The following is a 23,966-nucleotide window of genomic DNA, read 5'->3' on the forward strand; positions in this document are numbered from 1 at the left end:
AATTGATTTGATGAGTTTGTGATTGTGTTATATTGTGGAATTTTGAGAATACCATCACAGTTTTTTATATTACTTGTTAGATTTTGCACCAAAAAATTTTTGCTTAATTTATTTTCCAGAAAGTGTAAGAGAAAAAAAGGATGAATATCTTAACTAATTAAATTATTAACCTTTAGATAACACATCTTAGGTAAATTAATGTTGTAGTACATGATGTTGTTTATTAATATTTCTAGTTTGTAATAAAAAAATTCCCAACCTACAAAATTCCCCGTTATGTCCTCAACACATTAATTTAGGAACAAAAATTAAAATACTGATATTAATTTTAGGTATTTATATATATGCTCCCCTTTGGGAGGCCTAGATTTGTCTTACAGTAAGGCCATTAGACTTACATTTTTCAAATTTACTCGGTTGGCTCGAATAAGAAAAAGATCTGTCCATCTTTTTGACTAAAGGGAAGTGGTTTTAATGACCTTAACGATTTGAGGAGAAAGATTTTGGAAGAAGGAAATTGGAGGAAGGAGCTCCTAAACCTTCCTTGTTTCTGATGCTTAGTGAGATTGTTGGCCTTAACGACGAAGCTATCTATTTTTCACTTTTATATTAAGTGAGTGAGCCTCTTGGTTGTTAAATAGGAAAGAACGGGATTTTAGAAATTCAAACTGATATATTATTGCTTTAATAACCTACTGTGCTTAATACTCAGTTAGATGAGAATTTTATTTATATGATGGTAGAACTAACTAATCTTTTATGTTGAACTCAATAAGAAAAGTATGAAACGAGTTAGATTGTTGGATTTTTATCCATTTTTAACATTATGTGTTATCGTCAGTTGGATGTTTTAGAAATAGATGACTGAACAAATATTAAAGTTTTAGTTCTCTTTTGAAAATCCCAATTATTTTATTTTCTAATTTGATTATGGGGATGGGTTATCTAGTAGCTATTAGTTGTTTGTTGGGCACATTTTGTTCTATTACTTGTGTGACTTTTGTGGCATGGTTAAGGCAGTTTATGTGTTGAGCCTCATTGAAACAAATAGTGCATTTGTGAGTGATAGATCATTTTCATAGTTTAGTGAGACAAAGTTGTGTGGTTGAGTCTCGTTTTTATGGCTCCATTCCAGAATTTTGAAATGGGTGTCTCACTCTTTCCTTTTATGGCATTTCATGGCTCAACCATTTGTTTCTTACTCATTCCTATTTTACTTTTTAAGAACCTGAGTTTAACCATTGTTTTTTTTTTAGATTAAACTTTCATAAAATTTAATAGTCATGGATAAGTTGTGGATGACAAAAAATAGAATGTCAACTGAGTATGTTTAGGGATTGAGATGTTCATTGAAGATGGATTACAACATTCAAAAAGGTCAAATGTGATTTGTTGTCCAAGTTTAACGGGTGTGAATGTAAAGTCTCAAAATGTAAATGTAGTAAGATATCAACTATTTGTTTATGGTATCGATCTAAGTTATAAGACGTGGGTTTGGCATGGTGAAATCCTACCAATTAAGAGAAACATAAAAAATGTGTCTACTAGTGAACAAGAACAAGTTGAGGATGATGATTTTGATGACACAATAGGGATGTTTAATGCCGCACATAATTACTTTGGTGACAAATCTCAAAATTTTGACGAGCTATTGGATGATGCCAATAAACCATTATATTTGAATTGTAAGAATTTTACCAAAATATCTGCATGGGTGAAATTATATGATTTGGAACCAAAATTTGGATGGAGTGATACAAGTTTCATCGAGTTGTTGACATTACTTCGTGACATCTTACCAAGCCCTAATCAAATTCCGACATCTAGGTATCAAGCAAAAAAGATTTTGTGTACTCTTGGAATGAAGTACAAGAAGATTCATGCATGTCGCAAGGACTGTTGCTTGTTTAGAAAAGAGCTCTCAAATGCATATAAATGCTCCATTTGTGGAACATCAAGATGGAAACCTAAAAAAAATTCGGATGAAGTGATGCAAAAGATTCCAGCAAAAGTCATTCGGTACTTCTCTCCAATTCTAAGATTTCAATGAATGTTTTGAAGTAAAGAAATATCAAGTATGTTGACTTGGCATGCCAAAAAAAGAGAAAGTGATGGGTACTTAAGACATCCTACGATGTCATGGAAACAAGTAGACAATTTATAGCCAGAGTTTGGATTAGAACCTAAAAACCTTCGTCTCGCTCTTTCAACAGATGGGGTCAATCCACGCGGTGATCTTAATAGTACATATAGTTGTTGGCCAGTTATGTTGGTGATATACAATCTACATATAGTTTTTGGCTAGTTATGTTGGTGATATACAATCTACCCCCATGATTGTACATGAAGGCAAACATCTAATGTTGTCAACATTAATATCTGGTCTTGAACAACCAGGAAATGACATAGATGTTTATTTAGCGTCGTTAGTTAATGACTTGAAAAAGCTTTGGAATGACGGAGTTGAATGTTATGATGCACATCAAGATCGATGTTTCACACTCAAAGCTATTTTATTATGGACTATTAATGATTTTCCTGCGTATGGCAATTTGTGTCGGTGTACGATAAAAGGATACCACGCATGTCCAATTTGTGGGGAGAAAACTTCATCCACTTATTTGCCAAAGGGGAGAACAATGGCATATCTCAAGCATCGAAAATTTTTACCTCGTAATCATCCATATAGGAAGCAAAAGAAGGCATTTAATGGTGAACAAGATTTGGAATTCGCTCCTGAACCATTAAACGGAGAAGAAATTCTTGCAAAAACAAGTTGACTCCAATGTCCATTTGGTAGGAAATCTAAAAATAAAAAAAAAAATAATGTAGACCTTTCAAACAGTTATTCGAAGAAGAAGTCTATTTTTTTTAGTTACAATACTATAAACATCTTCTTATGCGGCATCGCTTAGATGTGATGCACATTGAAAAAAATGTGTATACAAATATTATTGGAACATTAGTTGATATTCCTAAAAAAACGAAGGATGTATTAAAAACTCGTTTAGATTTGGTCAAATTGAATATCAGATCAGAGTTGGCCCCTCAAATGGGAGAGAAAATGATCTTCTTACCTCCAACATGTTACACATTATCACGGGTGGAGAAGTTGAACTTGTGTCGGACACTATCAGAAACTAAACTACCTGAAGGTTATTCATCTAACATACAAAGTCTAATGTCGCTTACAGAATTTAAACTTAATGGACTTAAGTCGCATGACCGTCACATTCTTATGCAACAATTGTTACCCGTGGCAATTCGTGGTATCTTACCAAAACATGTTAGATTTGCCATTATTCGACTATGTTTCTTCTTCAATGCTATATGTAGCAAGGCAATTGATTCGTCTAAGTTAAAAGACTTGCAAGAGGATATAGTTGTCACGTTATGCTTGTGAGAGAAGTATTTTCCACCAGCATTTTTCACAATAATGGTACATCTCGTGGTGCATCTTGTAAGAGAGGTGGAATTATGTGGACTGTTTATTTGCAGTGGATGTATCCTTTTGAATGATATATGAAATTATTTAAGAGTTATGTAAGAAATAGATATCGGCTAGAAGGATGCATTCGAGAAAGTTATGTTGTAGAGGAGGCCGTAGAGTTTTGTTATGAATTTCTATCTGGAGTTGATTCAATTCGGTTAAGATCATGATAAGGAAAGAGGACTCAGACATTGATAGACCATTGTCCATCGCTTCTTATGATAGACCGAATAAAGATCAATTCAATCAAGCTCATTTATATGTTCTTCAAAATGTAAATGATGTGCTTCCATATGTCGGGTACATAAATTTCAATTTCTTAACATAATTTTCTAATTATGTGATCATCTAACTAAACTCAATCCATTGACATATGGAATGCTATTGCCACAGGCAACACATGGATGTTTTGTCTAAACTCAATCCAAGTAAGTCGAAAAACAAAAAGTGGCTTCAAGATGAGCATAATCGTACATTTAGTAGTTGGTTGCGGATGGGTAATCTTAATACTGAACCATACTCTTTAAGGTATACTTAAATGTTAGTCACTAATTTGAAAATTAATGTTAGGTTTCACTTGCTCTCGAGGTGTCGAATATTTCTATAGGATATATCAGGAGATCCTTCATATCGTGCGACTTTATGGAAAGAAGCACGAAACGAAAAAAATAATGAGTACTTTGATGATGCTACTAAGAATGTGCAGCTCGAATTGTAAGTTTACATGTTTATGTTTCAATGAGATTTGGATGGTGTGATGATAAATGTTTGTACCAGGATGAATTGATTGAGTTACACAAGGGAGAAGACATTTTAACGGAAGCATTGGGGACGCCTGAACATAGAGGGCGTATGAGGGGAGTGGGTGTGTTTGTTTCACCATATGTATTCAAAAATGTTGTTCAAGGAAAGTCAAAATTGGGTCAACAACCTCGAGACAATCCTAAAGTGAATACTCAAGAACGACAACCAACTAAATCCATAGCTAAAGAGAGTAACGTCTCAAAGAAAAGTTCAAAAGGAAAGGAGGTTGAAGAAATTGATGTCTCAGATGGACTATCAATAAAGGTAAAGGTAATTATTAATTTGTTTTAATTTTAGCATTTAGCCATAAGGGATGGTTGTTATAAGCTTTTATATTTTAAATTTTATAGGGGAAACCATGTCACCTAGCTATTGGATGAGTGGATAATATTGTTGCCGTAGGCACGATGTTTGAGAATGATGTTCAATTTCCAACAATTCACAGAATGCCATTAGGGGTTGACAATGTTAGAGTAATGGTATATATTGTCATGGGAGAAGATGTTACGATCTCATTCATGTGAAGGGCAAGATCGTTGACCAAGCAACCATTACTTTAGATATAAAGTCTCAAGAAGCTCGTTCAAAAAGTCTAGCCGACAGGTTAGATATGGGTAACTTGGAACAACTAGTACTCATCCTTTACAACACTGGGTAAGTTGGCAACTTATATTGTTTTTACTTATGTATTATTTCTTTTATTCATAAGTTATCCATCTACGAGAGAATTGTGTGTATATCTTGGACTATTTACGAAGTAAAGTTCAAGTAGATTTTCAAGGAGTCATACTAACGTAAGTATCTTCACCTTTTATAGTGTTGTAATCAATTTTTGTAGTTATATTGTTCTAATATTTCAAACTATTTAGATCAATGAAAATGTGGCAAGCTAAACATTCTATTCGACATCGTCGTAGTACAATGTGGAAACTTATAAAGGTAAATCTGTGTTTCACTATATTTTATACATCATAAAATTTGTATTTAAATCTTCTATATGTAACTCGTAATTGTGTTGTTATTCATTTTTCTCTATGTAGTGTCCTCGTCAATTGGGTTCTGTAGAGTGTGGTTACTATGTGCAGAAGTATTTACGAGAAATAATGCAAAATTCTAGCACCTCTATAAGTGAACTTGTACGTATAATTATCTATCTTTATATGTTTACATCAAATAGGTTCTTATCCTAGTATCATCTTTCTGTCTTTGTAGTTTAACACAAAAAGTGCATATCGCCAAGAAGAAATTAACAAGGTTTGAATTCAGTGGGCAACTTTTGTTGGAAGATTTGTGTAGGCTTACTAACGGATTTTGTTTATTTGATGTTAAGCTAGTTGGATTACTTTTTGTGTTAGTAGAATTTAAATATTTTGATTGTTGCATATGTTGCTGAATTTAGGGTTTGTGGAGGGATGAGTGGTCCCATTATATTTAGAAATGTTGGATGTTGTTAAATGCAGTTTTTGTAGAGGGACAGGTGGTCCGATATTTATATTGCATGTGTAGAAATGTTGCTGAATGTAGTTTGTGGAGGGACATGTGGTCTCATTTCAATTATATTACATGTATAGAAGTGTTAGATATGTTGCTGAATGTAGTTTGTTGAGAGGCTGGTGGTCCTTTACCTATTATGTTTAGTTATGTGTTACATGTTATTGTTTTTCAGGTGTAGTTTTAGGATATTATAGTAGAGGTCATGCTGAAATTTGACATTTATTGTTTGAGTTATGTTTTGATGAATGAGAATTGAATCTTTATTGTTTATGTACTGAGTTGTCTAAAAGAATGTTGTTGTTTATAAGTACATATGTTTAGAGTAAGTACTTGCATTTTTTTTAAAAGGCTATTGTGATTTGTTCATAGGTTTAGAAGGTCGTATACATATTATGAGTAAGGAGGAAAGATTGTTCATTGTGTACAAAGAATGTCGTATACATATTATGGTTAATATATGTTATCATACTTTAGGTGTGGTTTAAGATATTTTAGCAAAGGTCATGCTGAAATTTTTACATATATGTTATCATACTTCATTGTTTGAGTTATGTTTGATCAATGAATATTAAATCTTTGTTCTCTATTGAGTTGTGTATTAAAATAAGAAGGTTCCTGTTTAGAAAGGGCACACATGTGTTTTGGGTAAGTACTTGCATATTAAAGATCAATATCGAGATTTGTGCATAGGTTGAGAAATGGGGAAAAGTTGTTGGTTAGCCCACGTGAGCAACCAACAATTTCTTTTTATTACATTATTACTCAAAAAATGACGGGCATTTTCTGCCATTGAAAATGAACATATAATGACGAACATTTAATGACGGACATTTAATGACGAACATTTAATGGTGAACATTTAATGAAGGACATTTAATGACAGACAAATTTTCTGATTGAAATTGTATGCTACAACAACACTGACAAAGATGTCAGTCCATGACCGACATCATAAGGGACCATCATTATAGAAAACAATGGCGGTCACCTACAATATACACCCAACATTGATACCTGGCCGACATAAAGAGTTACAATAACACTCGAAATAATATCGGACACGTGCCTGACATTAATTCCTTTCAATGATGGGCATTGCCCGCCATTAAAAGCCATTTTTCTACTAGTTTTGGGTATTTGTATATGCTTCCAGCAACATTGAAATTAATCAAGATTTTCGCTTGTAATATCAACTTTTGCCTTCTTCATAAGATCCCCCTTTTGCTCAATTATAACTCTTTATATCAATAATGGTCGAGTACAAATATAATTGAAAGCTATGAAGACTCAAGACAAGATACAATCTCAACAGAAATTTAAGATCGCCTTACAAGGTAAGTATGAACGAAACAATAAATTTCAAATTATTATGGAATCAAATGATGAGAGTTATGGTACAAATGCAAAATCACTCCAAGTGTAGGATAAGGAAATCCAAACACAAAATCAACAAGCCAAATGGTTACATTTGTAGACATGTTTGGAAAGAACCAGAATATTTTTAAAGGAAATTCAATGGAAGACGAAGAAGAGCTTCATCATCTAAAAATTACAAGATAAGATTGCTCTACAAGGTAAGTATAACATAACATTAGATTTTTAAGATATTAATTTTCTTTTTGAATGTGTATCTGTATTTGACATTTTTATTCGAGAATGAATAATTTTAAATTAAAGAACGAGTAACAGTTATGAAATTGTTAAAAATGAGACGAGACACTAGAGGACATTCCTATTACATGCCAAGTAGCGACCATGGCTAGTGCTAGCACAAAGATGCCCAACCCAACACATGCATGCCTGTGCCATCGCTCGTGCACGCAACATGCAATTGCCTACCACCCGCACGCCTCACACGCTTGTTGCCCCAGCTGGGCACACGTCCTCACCAACCCTGAGCGCACCTCCAACCGCACGCCTTTACACATGCCATGGTGCACGCCCCTACCGCACACATGGAATGCGCCTTATCTACCACATGTCCATGCTTGCCCCTATGCCCCTTACCATGCACCCATGTATGTGCATGCACCGCACACCAGCATTCAGCGCCCATGTTGTCTATTGAAGGAATGATTCAAAACTAGTTCATGGTAACTTAGTGGCACCAAATGTGGTGGCGCTAAGGAAGTGGGATGGCGACTTATAAGTTTAGGGAGCACTACCTTAGTGGAGTAGTGGGTCTAGTTAGTGGTTATGTATATGCTATTTATGTTATCATTGTAAGCCTATATAAAGGCACAACATCATCCATTTTCAATCAATCAAACTAAGCATTTTGGTATTCTGTTCATATTAGTTTGCCTTTGTATTTTATCTTATTTTGCATAGTTCCATTGTCTGTTCCCAACAAATTTGGTATCAGAGTAAGGTTTGAGAGAGTGAGTCAAGTGTAAACACGTGAGTTACAATATAAACACAAAGAGAGATCGATGGGCAGGAACGACAATGCGATGAGTGTGGCACAACCACTCATCCCCATCTTTAAAGGAGAAGGCTACAAATTCTGGAGCATTTGTATGAGGACTCTACTCAAATCTTAAGACATATAGGAGTTGGTGGAATAAGGCTATGCAAATCTCAACAACGAAGACAGATTGTGGGAGAACAAGAAGAAGTATTCCAAGTCATTGGTGATCATTCAACAGGCAGTCAATGACAGTGTCTTCTCGCGAATCGTAGCGGCAAAAACGTCAAAGCAGGCATGGTCTATTTTGCAGAAGGAGTTTCAAGGCAATTTGAAAGTCTTCGTGGTGAGATTACAATCACTCAGGCGTGACTTTAAGACCTTGACGATGAAGAATGGAGAATCGGTCGCTGTTTTTTTGTCAAGAGCAATGGCAATAGTCAGTCAAATGTGGTCCTACGACGAGACGATTACCGACCAGACCATTGTTGAAAAGGTACTTATAAGTTTGACTCCAAAATTTGATCATGTAGTAGCTACCATAGAAGAATCAAAGGATTTGTTTGTTTTCACATTTGATGAACTAATCGGGTCTCTTCAAGCTCATGAGTCGAGAATTAATAGATCGCTCGAAAAGACCGAAGAAAAAGCATTTCAGGGGAAAGAGGTAGCCCCCAAATTCAAAGAAGGTGTCATTCAGTGAATCGAGGCCATGGAAGAGGAGGATTTCGTGGTTTCGAAAGAGGCAGACGAATATTCAAAGGATAAAGGCAGTCCTATGAGCAAACAAGCAACAAGAATGAAGTTTGATGTTACCACTACAAAAGATATGGTCACATAAAGGCGGACTGTTGGTACAATGATCAGAGAGCCAATTTCACTGTAGAGAATGAAGTATCAACGAATGCTGGAAGTAGTAAACTTTTTATGGCTCATGTAGAAACTAACCAAAAGCCAAGTGATGTATGGTTTGTAGAGATAGTGGTTGCTCAAATCATATGATAGGCACAAAATTCATCTTCAGAGAACTTGATAAGGCAGAAAAGATGAAGGTACAACTTGGAAACGACAAGGATTTACAAGTTGAAGTCAAAGGTACGGTGGGTATTGAAACTAGCCATGGTACACTCAACCTCCTTCATAATGTTCAATTTGTACCCGATTTATTTATTGAGTGTTGCACAACTAATGACTAGTGGATATTCCATAATATTTTATGATGATGTATGTGCGATCAAAGATAAGTAGACAGGTCAAGAGATGGTCTGGGTTAAGATGACCCAAAGCAAAATGTTCCCATTGGAAGTCTCAAATGTTGGAAGTTTTGTTCTTGTTGCTGAAGGAAAAGATGACTCAAAATTGTGGCACTTGCAATATGGGCATATCAACATCAAGGGTTTGTCATTACTAAATCATAGAGGTATGGTTCTTGGGCTACCAAAAATTGTCTTTATTGATTTATACGAAGGACACATTTATGGAAAACAAACCTAGAAGTCTTTTCCTAGTGGGAAGGCTTAGAGAGCCTCTAAGTGTCTTGAATTGGTTCATGCTGATTTATGTGAGCCTATGCAAACTATATCTCTTGGTGGGACTTGTTACTTCTTGCTTTTTACTGAAGATTATAGTCGCATGAGTTGGGTGTATTTTTTGGAAAGCAAGTTAGAGGCTTTTGAGAAGTTCAGGCACTACAAGGCTAAGGTGGAAAAGAAAAGTGGAAGATTCATCAAATCTCTTCGTAGCGACAGAGGTAGAGAATTATTGTCAAAGGAGTTCAAGTTTTTTTTGTGAATAAAGTGGCATTCATAGGGAGTTGACAACTCCTTACACTCCGGAGCAAAATGGTGTCGCCGAGAGGAAGAATCAGACCATTATGGAGATGGTGAGAAGCATGTTACATGCAAAGAGGCTTTCGAATCAATTTTGGGCAAAGGCGGTAGTGACATCTGTCTATTTATTGAACATATCTCAAAAAAAGGGTGGTCGTGAATCAAACCCCATATTAAGCTTTGTATGGAAGGAAACCATTTGTAAGTCATTTAAGAGTTTTTGGTTGTATTTCTTATGCTTTGGTACATTCTCAAGTCCGTCACAAACTCGATGAAAAGTCTGAAAAGTGCATTTTCATTGGTTATTATACTCAGTCCAAAGCATATAGATTATATAACCCTCTTAATGACAAAATTCTAACAAGAAGGGATGTAGCATTTGATGAGAATGCAAGCTGGGATTAGTAGAATAATGAAGAAAGGTACGTTGCAGCAACAAGTTCCTCTGGTGAATGAATAATCGACAAATGAAGATCCACAACCACTTCATCAAGCTCTGATGGATCCTCTACCAGTTCACTAACTTAGACACCTTCAGAAAGTCCCCCATCCTCGCCTCAAAGTTCCAACTCTACAGGATCATCGGACGAATCACTGTCAAGTAAGTTTAGATCCTTGTTTGACATTTATGAATATTGTCAGTTTTCTTTAATGATTTCAAATCCAATGTGTTATGAAGAAGTGGCAAAAAAGAAAAAATGGCAAAAAGCGATGATGGAAGAATTGACATCTATCAAGAAGAATGCAACTTGGGAGATGGTGGTCTTACCGAAAGGCAAAAGTGCAATTGGCTTGAAGTGAGTGTTCAAGACAAAGTTCGCAGCAGATGGAAGCATCCGCAGCACAAAGCACGGCTTGTGGCAAAAGATGTGCGCATAAACACCGCATTGATTTTGATGAAACTTTTTCTCCGGTTGCTCGTTTTGAAACTGTGAGAATAGTTCTAGTATTAGCGGCACAACTGCAATCGCCGATTTATCAGATTAATGTGAAGTCGGCATTCCTCAATGGAGATTTATAAGAAGAGGTCTACATAGCACAATCAGAAGGTTTCATAAAAGAAGGCAAGGAAGAGAAGGTGTACAAGTTGAAGAAGGCATTGTACAAGTTGAAGCAAGCTCCTGAGGCATGGTGTAGCAAGATTGATGGCTATTTTTAGCAAAACGGATTTATAAGAAGTGCAAACGAACCCACCTTGTATGTGAAAAAGGTAGGTAAAAATGGTTTCATCATTGTTTGTCTTTACGTTGATGATATCATTTATACTAGTTCCTCTGAATCCTTTATCGCTGCATTTAAGTCACATATGAAGAATGAGTTCGAGATGTCAGATATGGGTTTATTGCATTTCTTTCTTGGTCTTGAAGTTCATCAAGTTGAAGGAGAAATTTTCATCTGGCAAAGAAAGTATGCTAAGGATATTCTCAACAAGTTCGACATGCTTAACTGTAAGCCTACAACTACACCGATGAATATGAATGATAAATTGCCGCAGGAAAATGGAGCTAAGATGACAGATGCTACAAAATTCAGGAGTCTCGTTGGAGGCTTAATTTATCATAACCACACTCGACTCGATATTGCATTTTCTGTTGGTGTTATTTATAGGTTTATAGAACACCCATCAAAGAATCACTTTGGAGCAGCAAAGCGGGTTTCTCGATACATTGCTGGAACAATGGAGTTTGGAATTTGGTACTCTAGATTATCCAATTTCAAACCATGCGGATTCACGGACAGCGATTGAGCGAGTTGTTGGATGATAGATGGAGCATATCAGCAAATGTGTTTACTCTAGGATCGGGAGTAATCACCTGGATTTCGAAGGAACAAGCCACGACGACATTGTCGTCTTCAGAAGGAAAATCCCTGGAATGTTTTAAAGACTTTTTAATGTTGTTTTAATGTTAGAATCCTTCTAAATCAGATTTTGGCCTTTATTCTTATGATGCAGTGAGTTAGTTTTTGTACTAGATTTAGGCATGCATTTTTCGAATTAGAGAATTTGGAAGGCCCAATACTTATATATCCATTAGAGAGTTTGAAATACTTGTAGAATGATTTATGAGCATTTTCTTTTTTATGGAAACTTAGAGAATTAATTGTAAAATGCTTGTAAACTCTTGGCAATTTTCTCTAGCATTTTAATGGAACCTGCAACGGTAGCATAGAGAACTGGATGTAGCCAACATTGGGAAAAGTTATCGTGTTCTTATTGCTTAGCTAAATCAATATTTATTAGCTAATCCCATATCAGGACGTAGCCCAACGTTTATTTTCCTTCTATCTAGTTTTTGTTTTTTGTGTTCTTGCTGCTTAGAAGTTTCAGATTGGTTTATCTATTCTTTAAAGTTATAGGTTCCAATTTTATTTGAGTTGAACCAGAACTTGACATGGGATTGCCAAACAAATATTGTCTCGTTTTGTGATTGAGATAATTTTAGGTGGCTGGCATTATTTCCCCAACACTCCTCCATTTTTCAAGATCCCGTAAGAGGGAGATAGTTGGGTTATTTTTAAAATCACAAGGGAAATTCAATATTAATGTGAAAGATAACAATGAAAATTTAAACAATCAGAATTGAAACAAAAACAAATAGGAACAGTCCTTTAATGCAAAACTATACTTTTCGTCATCTTTTAGTTTTTAAGGATTCTCTTCACAATATATATCCTTTAATATATGCTAGAACAATGCCCCTTTTCTATAAGTCCGCACCCATTTCTCAGATTCTTGAGACTCAATCAAAGTTCCACATCCATTAAAATTGAAGAACATAGGTTTATTATGTGGGAATATTATTCCATATCCCATCCTTAAGATATTATGCATATCACTTTTTGATTGACCTCTTATTCTTTTTCATCATCTATTTTATCCACCAACTACAGAACATGTTCCTACAAAATCTTTGTTTTCTTAAACTTGCATCAACTTTTTAACGTAATCGAAACATGGGAAGACCACAAAAGTTGGTTCTTCTAACAAAAAACATTGCTTAAAAAATGATATGCAGACACATGCACAGAGACATACAGAATATAATAAAGTTGAATACGTCAAAAATTGATTAATTCTGTCTCTTATGTGCGAAGTTTTCTTGTCACCAAATATATGCTTTTGGTCAAATTAACGCAATGGCTTTGAATGTGGCTCTCTGGATGAGTTCTCAGAGTGTTAACTTTGTTTTTATTTTGGTAAAATCATACAATGTGTAGTACAAATTTGGGAAGAAATTCAGATTTTACACAGAATTGGGTAATATGTATCAAATTTTATCCTAAATTTCAAATTTATCAAATTAGTGCTTTAAACTTGATAATTGTTTGCAATTCTTACCTTTAACCTAGCAAATGTTGCAATTTTTACTTTCTAATAAGAGGAATCATAAAAAAAAAATTGTATTCTCACATGCATGTACATTCAATGAATTATATTACTTTCTAATAAGAGGAATCATAAAAAAAATATTGTATTCTCACATGCATGTACATCCAATGAATTATATTGTGAAATTAATAGGATTTTGGTGACAAATCACATTAGAGTTAATTTTTTATGGTTGAAATTTGTGGATTTTTGGCAAAGTTATTCTATAGTCGATTTTGTGCCCATAACTATCGAACTTAGTTTCATCCAAAGCTTGATTTCATTAAAATCAGTGAGTTTTTTGGGATACATTGTTTATTATTAAATCTAGTGGATGAATTTGTAGAAATTAGATAGAAGGTAGAAAATTACAACACTTATATAAGTGTAGGGTTTAATTGGACGAAATTGAAAGTTTAGGGATGAAAATTCATACAACATGATAGGGGGACAAAAGTTGAATTTTTACGTATAAGAATTAATTACATGTTGATGTAAATTAATATGTAATGTAATTAGTCGGCATGAACATAGCTCAACTTTTTTAAAGCATACATCTCTACTCTCGTTGAGCTCGATATTAAAAGAAAAAGAAGGTAATCTAATTAAAGAAAGGCCTGAATACAAGACAAAATAGTTCTTTTGTCTTTCAGATCTGAGTTAGGTTGGTGGCATGTTTCGGGTATTTCTTTTTAACCATTTAGAAACTTTTATAGTTACGTTTGAAACTTTTTGTCGTGCATTTGCATGTTTAAGTTAAAGATTTATGAGACTGGAGAAGATATCATTAATTATTTTATGTATAAATTATTTATTTTTCTTTTCCTGCAAAGAACCAGTCTGCATCCAGTCTTTTGTTTGTCCACTTAATCAGCAAAAAGAAAATTCTATAAAATCTCTTGAAAAGAATAAAATCCTTGGGTTGTGGTTTTTATGATGATAGATCCTGCTCGCATATTGTTTGGGGAAGGGAATACCCTGGACACGTGGAGGACCCCTATTGGTGCTCCAAGATGGCTCATGAGTCATGCCCAGCTCGGATGGCCGAGATGGCCGCCACCAACGCCGACAAATGCTAAGTATGAGGGCCGAGGTGAACTTGGCCCAGGTCCGACCTACCGGGGAGCTTGGTAGGGGCCGATGTGAGCAACTGTCTACGGCGTGATTATCGGACGTAACCGTCGGTCCCGAGATTATCGGGTGTAACCGACGGTCCCGAGATTACCGAACGTAACCGTCGCGAGATTAGCGGGAATACCACCCATAAGTAGAGGACTTCACTCAACGATCAGGTACGATGATTTCTGACCTCGAACTAAACTGGGAATCCGACCTATACTGACTTGATCGTCGGAGTGCTCACCTTTTTGTGCAGGTCTGCCCAAGCGTTCAGGTCAGTCCGGAGGCCGGGTTCGAGCTGCAATCTGGAACACACTGTTGTGCATATCCTTGCATAAACATTTGGCGCCGTCTGTGGGAACGACAATCTAAGTCATCCCAATTCTTTTAAACCAACACGCGAGCGAACATGGTTCAACCAGCGAATGACTCGGTGTTTATGCTGAACGCACGCGCTAAGCGTGGTAACAATTATATAGATGCAAGCGCACACCTGTTAGAGTAATATAAAATGGATGGAGTATCCAAGTATCGATCCTCAAGGACTTCTAAACAATTTCCAAACTCTAAAGTTTTAAAGAATAGTGAATGTTGGAATGAGTGATTCTTGTAAAATGGGAAGTGGTCACACATAATGGTTTGGATTTGGGATTTGGACTTATAATGATAAAACCTAGCCCGAATTACTTCAAGTTAGCCAACAAAGAATCAAGGACATGCTAAGGACAATATGCTTTTTACTTTAGAAACCAACGACTACGCTTCTCACTTGACTTATGTCTAAGCAAGTTCAAAGTCCTAAGACATTCCCTAATATGTCTATTATGAGATATATCTTAGTTTTAGGATGGAAATAGTCGCAACCTGGGGTTAAGGTCCTATGTCTAGGCTCCTTAAGCGGAACCCTTATGTCTAAGGCGTTCCTCTCCTCGGTTTAACCACTCAACAATGCAAATAAGCAACCTTTTCAGTATTGACTTGTTAAGACTTGCAGTGGCCTTCTCTAAATCCTAACTTTTTGGGAAAACATGTTGAGCAATGAATGGAAAGCAAAAACACTACCTCTTAGCAACCCTTTTTAGACATAAAAGGCTAACTATCCATAACCGGGCTAGAGACGGGAATTTAGAAACACATGTTGAAGAAAATACAGCAAGTAAAATGGTTGAATGTGGAATACATGTGTGAAAAACAAAAGTTAACTAACGGAGAGTTTTTATCTGGATTGAGAGCTTCGCCCTTCACTTTCAAGCAAGGGGGAGTGTCACGTGCTCTTTTCTCCAAAAACACAACTCTCTTAACTAAAAATAAAGTAAAGGCAAAGGGAAGATAAGCAAAGTGCTGGATTTTTATATATTTGAATAAGTAGAAAATAACTAAGTACAAATGGAAACAAAACAAAGCTCAATAAAGGAATGTAAAGTACTCGGGATTTAAAAACCAAAAGTAACTAATGAAAGCAACTCAAAAGTACTTAGAAAGCAACAAAGAAACACTAAAAATGATCAAGAGAAGGAAGCAAGGCTTGATGAATTTGGTGGAGAAGTTGCTGGAATTTATAGCTGTGCAGAATTGGTTAGGTAGGTCCTAAAATGATGGTGAATCACCCATTTCCAACTCTTTTGACTGACCAAATCGTGCTCAAACTGATAGTGGAACACTTCTTCTACACGTATGCATCGGTTGGAACCACCAAAACGCATTGGAAGACGCGTTTCATTAAGGGCAAAGTTGGAAGAAAACCAGTTTTTCTGCAGGCTTCCCAGGCGCCTGGCGCCTCCCATGTAGGTTTTTCCGTCTTTTTGCTTCTTTTGATTAATTTGCACTTCCAAATGGTCCTAAAATGTCATAAATACAATATAAGCCAACCACAAACCATAATATATGAATTTTGCATGAATTGGAACTCAAACGACCGAGAAAAATCTGAAACAAAGCTGAAACATAGTAAAAACGGCATCTAAAACCTTCTTTTTACGCATGTAAACAAGCGTAATCAGCGAACTCGACCAATACGACAGATCGAAGGACTCTAGCTACCAGCGATGCCCACCAGAGGGAGGTCGGAGCAGCAGCGGTGGAGGGGCAAGGTCACGACAGCCTAGCAGCGGAACCCCTCTGCAGGTCGGCACGGATCACCGCGCCCACCCTACCTCCTACGCACCCGAGGGCGTCCAAGGCCATCCGTGGCCGAGGTGGGACCTCTAAGAAGGGCGCCCGGGATCCAGCTCCGGCCCCAACAAGCGAGAACTTTGATGCGCTCAAGAGAGAGATGGAGGCAATGCGCACACAAATGCGCTCCATGGAGGCGATGTATAACGAAATGGTGCTAGCTGCAGGCGCAGGGTCCCGATCTGAAAATAGAGTGACGCGCATGGACGTACGCGAGCAAAGGGGTTCCCACCTCGGCCCAGCCGAGGAGGAACGTCCCGAAGACAACGAGAGCGAGGGGTACACTCGCCAGAGGGGAGACCTCCGTGAGCATCTCAACAGAAAGAGAGGCTCGTCTCTCCGAAAAGGGCAGTCACCATCCCGCTCCCACAGGAGCTCCAACCAGCAGGCTGAATCCTCTCACAATCCCGCAGGGATAATTACAAGGGAGGAGTTCAACCAGCTGAGGGGGGAGCTCGATGCTCAGGTGGAGGCCTTAAAGGCCAAATGTGAGCAGAAAGACGATTCACTGAACGATGGCGACTTGGGAGAATCGCCTTTCACCTCGGACGTTTTGGAAGCACCAATCCCTCCAAAGTTCAAAGCTCCTACCGTGAAACCTTATGATGGGACGAAGGACCCCAAGGACTATGTTGAGGTCTTTGAAGGCCTCATGGACTTCCAAGCGGCATCAGACGCAATCAAATGCCGCGCCTTTCAGATCGCGCTTACTGGCAGCGCGCGATTGTGGTACCGGAGACTGCCAGCCAGGTCGATCTCGACCTACTCTCAGCTGAGAAGGGAGTTCCTCGCCCAGTTCTCTTCTCGGCACTATGACAAAAAGACAGCGACCCATCTCGCCACCATCAGGCAGAAGGAGGGTGAGACGCTGCGGGAGTATGTCACCAGATTCCAGGAGGAGCAGTTGAAGGTTGCACACTGCTCCGATGACTCGGCCATGTGCTATTTCCTCACCGGTCTAGCCGACGAAGCCCTCACGGTGAAACTTGGAGAGGAGGCCCCGGCCACCTTCGCCGAGGTGCTCCAGAAGGCGAAGAAAGTCATCGATGGACAGGAGCTCCTCCGAACCAAAACCGGCCGACCTGAATGAAAGATCGGCCGGGGCCGAAGTGGAAAAGATGTAGAAAGGGCAGATCCCAAGTCCAAGGACAAGGGATCCTTTTCCGGCGGCCAAGCTGAGTATCGAAGGGCGGAGAGCGGACCTACCAGGAGCCGACCTTACGAGCGGTTCACCCCAACCACGATTCCAATTTCCGAGATCCTAACGAACATCGAGGAGTCTGGAATGGAGAAACTACTCAAGCGTCCTGAGAAACTTCGGGGAGCCCCGGAGAGGCGCAGCAAGGACAAGTATTGCCGCTTCCATCGGTAGCACGGCCACAACACGTCGGACTACTAGGAGTTGAAGCGCAAAATTGAGGATTTGATTCAAGACGGCTACTTCAAGAAGTTTGTGGGAAAGCCCAGGACCAGCTCGGCAGAGAAAAAGGAAGAGCGAAAGCGTTCAAGGACGCCACCCCGACGCACCGACCGACCTGCGGTCATCAATACCATTTTTGGAGGGCCAAGCGGGGGTCCGTCTGGACATAAAAGGAAGGAGTTAGCCCGTGCAGCCAGGCGCGAGGTGTGCATCATCAGGGAGCAGGGGCCGACCTGCCCAATCACCTTCGACGGTGCAGACTTGGAGGAGGTCCACCTACCCCACAATGATGCACTTGTGATTGCTCCCTTGATTGATCATGTGGTGGTCAGGAGAGTGCTGGTAGACGAGGGCGCATCCGCTAACATCCTGTCCTTACCGACCTACCTCGCCTTGGGATGGACGAGGTCCCAATTGAAGAGGAGCCCGACACCGCTGGTTGGGTTCTCTGGAGAATCGGTCATCCCAGAGGGTTGCATCGACTTGCCGGTCACGCTGGGGCAGGACCAAACTCGGGTCACTCAAATGGCCGAGTTCGTGGTAATTGACGGTAGATCGGCCTACAACGCCATCTTTGGGCAACCCATCATCCACTCATTCCGGGCCATTCCCTCAACACTTCATCAAGTTTTGAAGTATCCCACTCCCAATGGCGTGGGCACGGTCCGAGGGGAACAAGCCGCTTCGAGGGAGTGTTATGCCTCCGCACTCAAAGGCTCACCGGTCTGCGCCCTCGAAACTCTCGCCGGCAGGGATGGGTCGCTCGAGTTCGAGGCCGACCTGCCGAGGAAGGAGTTTGCCGCACCCACTGAGGAGCTCGAGCTTGTTCCTCTGCTTAGTCCCGAGAAGCAGGTAAGCATAGGAACCAAGCTGGGGGCCACCGACAGAGAGGAGCTAATCCACTTCCTCAGATCCAACTCGGACGTCTTTGCGTGGTCCCATGAGGACATGCCTGGCATTGACCCGCAAATTATGACGCATCGCCTCAGCATAGATCCATCGTTCCGACCTGTGAAACAAAAGAGAAGACCTATAAACAAGGAGAGGAGTGATGTAATTGTTGAGGAAGTTAACAAACTTTTGAAAGCTGAATACATAAAAGAAATTTTGTATCCCGAGTGGCTTTCCAATGTTGTATTAGTTAAAAAATCTAACGGCAAGTGGAGAATGTGCGTAGATTTTACGAACTTAAATAAGGCATGCCCGAAAGATTGCTTCCCACTGCCGAGGATTGATCAGCTCGTGGACGCCACAGCCGGGCACGAGCTGCTCACCTTCATGGACGCCTACTCTGGGTACAACCAAATCAAGATGCATGTCCCAGATGAAGGTCATACCGCTTTCATAACGGACCAAGGTCTGTACTGCTACAAGGTCATGCCCTTCGGGTTGAAGAACGCAGGAGCGACCTACCAGAGAATGGTGAACAAAATGTTCGCCAAGCAGATCGGCCGGAATATAGAAGTGTATGTGGACGACATGCTTGTCAAGAGCAAGCAGTCTAAGTCGCATCTCTCCGACCTGGCCGAAGCCTTCGAGGTCTTGAGGATATATCAAATGAAGCTCAACCCGGCTAAATGTGCCTTTGGAGTCTCTTCGGGAAAATTCCTTGGCTTCATGGTGCACATCCAGGGAATCGAGGCCAACCCCGAAAAGATTAAAGCCGTGATCGAGATGGAGACACCTAAAACGCTGAAGCAGCTTCAGTGCCTCAATGACAGGATTGCGGCCCTGAACCGGTTTGTTTCAAGGTCGACAGATGAGTGCCTTCCTTTCTTCAAAGTCCTACGAAAGAAAGGGCCGTTTGAATGGACAGCGGAGTGCGAGCAAGCGTTTCAGCAATTGATGAGCTACCTCTGTTCGGCGCCTTTGCTCGCCAAGCCCATGCCGGGGGACAAGCTCCAATTGTACTTAGCAGTGTCTGACAGTGCCATCAGCTCGGCCCTAATCAGGCAAGAGGAAGCGCGACAAAACCCGGTCTACTACACAAGCAAGGCTATGACCGAAGCCGAGACTAGATACCCTCAGTTGGAGAAGTTGGCTCTCGCTTTGGTCACCTCGGCCCGACGACTTAGACCATACTTCCAAGCCCATACGGTGGTGGTGCTCACTAACTTGCCCCTAAAAAGCATCTTCCATAAGCCGGAAGCTTCTGGACGCCTAATGAAGTGGGCAATAGAGCTAAGTGAGTACGACATCCAGTTCGAACCCAAAACTGCGTTGAAAGGACAAGCAGCGGCAGATTTCATAGCCGAGCCCACACCACCTTCTGAGCTGAACGAGTCCGACCTACCTTGGACAGTCTATGTCGACGGATCCTCCAATGAGAAGGGGTGCGGAGCCGGGGTCCTCTTACTCGGACCAGGGGGCGAGCGATTTTAGTATGCCTTGCGGTTCGGCTTCCGGACTTCTAACAACGAGGCTGAGTATGAAGCATTTATTGCCGGCCTGCGAATCGCTCGAGCGTTGGGGGCCTCTTGTGTTAAGGTCTTCAGTGACTCCCAGCTGGTTGTGAGCTAGATCAAGGACGAGTACCAAGCCAAAGACACCCGAATGGAAAAGTATTTGGGCAAGGTCAGATCGTACCTCGCCCAGTTTCGAACTTACGAAGTAAGCCGAATTCTGCGAGCAGAAAATTCTAACGCTGACTCCTTGGCCAAGCTAGCGTCGGCGTACGAGACCGACCTGGCCAGGTTGGTCCCCGTCGAGATCCTAGATAACCCCTCAATCTTAGAGCCAGATCAGATGGAGATCAGCGCTCCAGAATCTTCATGGATGGACCCGATCGCGGACTTCATTAGGGGCAACTCACCACAAGACCCCAAGGAGCGCAGAAAGTTGGCAATGCGGGCAGCTCGGTTCGTGGTTCGAGATGGGGTACTGTACCGACGTGGCTCTTCCCTGCCTCTATTGAGATGCCTAACCCCTGAAGAGGGCCTGTACGTCCTCAGAGAGATCCACGAAGGAGTGTGCGGCAATCACTCAGGCGCCCGGTCGCTGTCAGCCAAAGTGATCCGACAAGGATACTATTGGCCGACCCTCAGCCAGGACGCCAAGAAGTTCGTCAGAACTTGCGACAATTGCCAACGCTACGGAACCATAATCCACCAAGCTCCCGAGCTGCTCACCCCCATCTCGGCCCCGTGGCCATTCGCGCAGTGGGGGGTAGATATCATTGGTTCTTTCCCTTTGGGCAAGGGCCAGACCAAGTTCGCTGTGGTTGCTGTGGATTACTTCACCAAGTGGGCCGAGGCCGAAGCGCTCTCCCACACAACGGAATCCAGGGTCACGTCCTTCGTATGGACGAATATCATATGTCGCTTTGGTATACCGCAGGCCATAGTGACAGACAATGGGAAGCAGTTTGACAACGCCAAATTCAAAGACTTTTGCAGCAAACTTGGCATAAGTCATCTCAGTTCGTCACCCGCACATCCGCAAACAAATGGACAGGTGGAGGCAGTCAACAAGATCATCAAGCGAGGCATCAAACTTAGACTGGACACCAAGAAAGGCAGGTGGGCCGAGGAGCTACCAGAGGTTCTATGGTCGTACCGGACCACCCAACGAGAATCGACGGGTGAGACCCCGTTCTCCCTAGCCTTCGGCTCCGAAGCTGTAGTCCCAGTTGAGATCGGCATGCCATCTGACAGAGTAGAGCATTACGAGCCTACGACAAATGAGGAAGAGCTACTCCTCAACCTCGACTTGTTGGAAGAAAGAAGAGCAATGACCCAGCTACGACTGACGGAATATCAGGGCAGAATGGCCAGACATTACAATGCCCGCGTTCGACCTCGGGCCTTTCAGGTCGGACATCTGGTCTTAAGGAGGGTCCAAGCACATGTGGGTGCCCTTGATCCGGCCTAGAAGGGCCCGTTTGAGATTAAAGGCATAGTCCGACCTGGGACGTACACGTTGGCCGATCTGAAAGGAGACATCCTCGCGCACCCGTGGAACGCGGAGCACCTGAAGCGTTATTATCCTTGAAATGCCAAAAGGGTTTTCAATGAATCTATAAAGACTGTTCCAAAAGAATTATGATCGGAATAAATGTGATGATTTAATTTCATACTTCCGAGTTCGACCAGAAATTAAATGGGGGCCGCGGACTCCCACGCGATCGCGTTCCAGCAGTTGGTTCAAATTCAATCCTCCGAAGCCTAAGGGTACGAGGTGCGATGCCAAAGCCACTGACACGAACTTAAAATTCAAAACCTTCAAGGCAGAGGGGCGATGTGAAAAGTTCAAAATGATCAAGCCTCCGAACTTGGGGGTACGAGGAATGATATGAAGAATAGCTGCGGACTTAGGATTTTAGCCTTGTTACCTTTTTTAAGTTAAGGGTGAAATGTTAAAAATCCAGAGTTGACGCAATGCATTGAATGCTAGACAGAGATCCAAATTCAAACTTTCAAATTATTTTAATTAAAGGCGCGACCTCAAAAGTAAGAGGTGCGAGATGACATTAGCTGCAGTTCAAAGGAAAAGCAAAGAAAAGAGGTTGCCAACAACAAAGTAGAAGCAAATGGGAGTCCCTTTATTGAATGAAGAGCAGAGCCAAGGCTTATAGACCTTGCAGCTCTGCCCTGACACTTACAGAACCAAAGAAAAGGGAGGAAGATCAGCGAAAAGCCTTGTGAAGGGTGGTCGCCTAAGAGCTCGCTTGAGGAGCGCCCTCTTGAGTGGAGCCGACCTGGTCCTCTTCGGGATCGGAGTAGTCAGAGTCCAGATCTTTGACATACTGATCCACCAACGCTTGGGGGCCAGGGGTGCCGCCAGGACCAGACGCCCACTTCTCGGCATACCTCCTTTTCAGACCGCTGAGATCGATCTGAAGGTCGGGCATGTCGGAAGCAATGCCTTCATGAGGAACTTGAAGCCCGCGTCAGAAAAGTCCTTGGCAAATCCATCGAAGTCGGGATGTTGCCTAAACGATTCCTCCAATAGGACTCCATTGCTGAGCCGCTCCTTCGCCATCTCCAGCTCGGCAGTCGCATGCTCCAGCTCCTTATCCTTCGCTTCAAGCGCTTGGAGCATGTCGTCCTTCTCCTTCAGGAGCTGGAACTTCTCCTTCTCCAAGCCCCTGGTGATAGCGTGGGCAGCTCGGAGTTGAGCCTTGCGCCTGTCCTCTTATTTCTTCAGCAGCTCGGCCTGAGATTCCACCACGGCCTTCAAGGTCTCCACCTCAGAGTGAGCCTTCAGCAGCTCATCCTTCATGGTGGAGGAAGCAGCCTCCAAGGCAGCAGAGAACTCATCTTTTTCCCTAGCTGCCAGAACTTCCCTCCCATCCAGCTCGGCCTTTACAGCCAGAGCCGATTGAATGGAAGCAACGAACACCTGAGAAACGGTACAAGGGAAACGTTAGACCGAGCTACCTGTTGGGCGAAATTAAGCAAAAATGGGGACGCTGGTCTTACCTGGGCGGCGTAATCAATGGTCCTCTGCAGAACGGACCCAGGGTCGCTCACAAATTTGGACGCTCTCCTTAGGCAGCGGTCCAAACTTGCAGCTGAGATGCGGGACACCTGGTCCCTCACCCCGGAACTTGACGGCTCAATTCTGAACCGTGCCGTCACGTCGGACGTCCCGCCCATCCTGGCCGCATGATCGTCCACCCGATCTGCGAAACTTGCAGGCAAGACCCTGCAAGCTCCGACCTCCGAGGGGGAGATCGCCTTCTTTTTCTTCCTCGCCCAAAGGCGGGGAGTCCACCGCCTCGGTCTGGGCGTCCACCGCCTCGGGCTGATCCCTGAGGCGCTTCTCCCTCGAGGGACCCCCAGAAGACTCCGGCTCGATCACTGGGGCTGGATCTTCCGTGGCAGGTTTCGAACTCTGGGCGGCCTCAAGAGCATGGGCTC

At 41.4% G+C, this 23,966-nt stretch overlaps 1 pseudogene; it reads left to right on the top strand.

The window, feature by feature from the left end:
- The first annotated feature begins 4,228 nt into the window (after positions 1-4,228).
- LOC148211952 (uncharacterized) lies at positions 4,229-5,590 on the top strand (annotated as a pseudogene).
- Positions 5,591-23,966: the final 18,376 nt, after the last annotated feature.

The sequence above is a fragment of the Momordica charantia genome (assembly GCF_013281855.1).
Source record: "Momordica charantia cultivar OHB3-1 chromosome 4 unlocalized genomic scaffold, Mcharantia_2.0 BLBB01000004.1, whole genome shotgun sequence".
Taxonomy (NCBI): Eukaryota; Viridiplantae; Streptophyta; class Magnoliopsida; order Cucurbitales; family Cucurbitaceae; genus Momordica; species Momordica charantia.